The sequence below is a fragment of the Pteropus alecto genome, unplaced genomic scaffold (assembly GCF_000325575.1).
Source record: "Pteropus alecto unplaced genomic scaffold, ASM32557v1 scaffold35, whole genome shotgun sequence".
NCBI lineage: Eukaryota > Metazoa > Chordata > Mammalia > Chiroptera > Pteropodidae > Pteropus > Pteropus alecto.
This window is the reverse complement of record NW_006437828.1, coordinates 2,127,377-2,128,667: the sequence shown is the minus strand read 5'-3', so window position 1 is coordinate 2,128,667 and position 1,291 is coordinate 2,127,377.

Here is a 1,291-nt window from a genome sequence, read left to right as displayed (position 1 = left end):
ATTTTCTTTCATAAACATCTGTTCAGGTCTTTTGCCCATTTATTAAAATGTGCTGTTTGGGTTTTTTAAAATTCATTTATAAAAGTTCTTTACATACTTTTCCATAAGTTTATTGTCAGATATATAAATTGCAAATATTTTCTCCCTGTTTTATGCTTTTGATAAGAAGATTTTTTAAATATTTATGAGTTATAAATGATCAATTTTTCATTTTAGTTATTGGATTTTTCTGTTCAGAATTTCAATTTTTTAAGGTTCTATTTCTCTACTGGGTTTCCCATTTGACTATTCATGATGTTCATTCCTTCCTTTAAATTAAACACACATAAATTTCTGTTTTAAACTCTGCTTTCTAATTCTAAAATCTCTGCGATCTCTGGGTCTGTCTCTACTACAATTTCCACCCCCTGGCTATGGAGCACACAATTTCTTGACACTATGCCTATATAGCAATGTTTTAACATAAACATTATGAATGCTATGTTGTTGAGAGAATATTTTTTAAAAATCTTTCTTTAAAGAGTGTTGAATGTTATTCTGGCAGTGGATCATCATCTTGTTTGTTAGGGTAAGTTTATATTTATTCTTTATTCTAAATCTAGAGTAGCCCTACTCCTAAAATATAAACTTTCAGTGACCTATATTGAATGCCCATCGTGTTCATCAAGGCTCCAACTGGTTGCAACTCCCACCTCTCAGAAATATGAGACCTCCACAGCCTATATTTATTTTACAACTTGTTTACAGCCTACGTTTACTTATATTTACAGCCCTCCAGTGTGCAATATGCACTCACAGCTTAATATTTGATGAAAAAATTAAAAATGATTCCTTGGCAGGCTTTCCTTCTTTGCACAGCTCCTTTCTCTCTGTCCTTAGTTCTACAAATTCTGACCCATTTAGCAGCTCTGAACTCCAATTTCTGCCTCCTAAACTCAGAGAGACTGCCATGCTCTGTTTGGGCTCTACTTCCCTACTTTGCAAGCTGGAAACTCCCTCCAAGAGAAAGCAATGGTAGGGTTTCTTTATGGGGTTCACTTTGTGTTTCCTTTTCCTCAGAGATCACAGTCTTGTGTTGCCACTTCTCAAACATCTAAAATAGTTGCTTCAAATATTGTGTCTACATGGATCACAATATTTTGTGATGAGTGGGATAGCCCAGTATCAGTTACCCTGTCATGCTGAGTAGGAGTACTTGTCAGTAAAAGGTCAGGACATATACAAACACTTCAAGGTTTTTAATAAAAAATCCATTTAAATATCTCTGCTTCCGTAAGAGTAAATTCCCTGG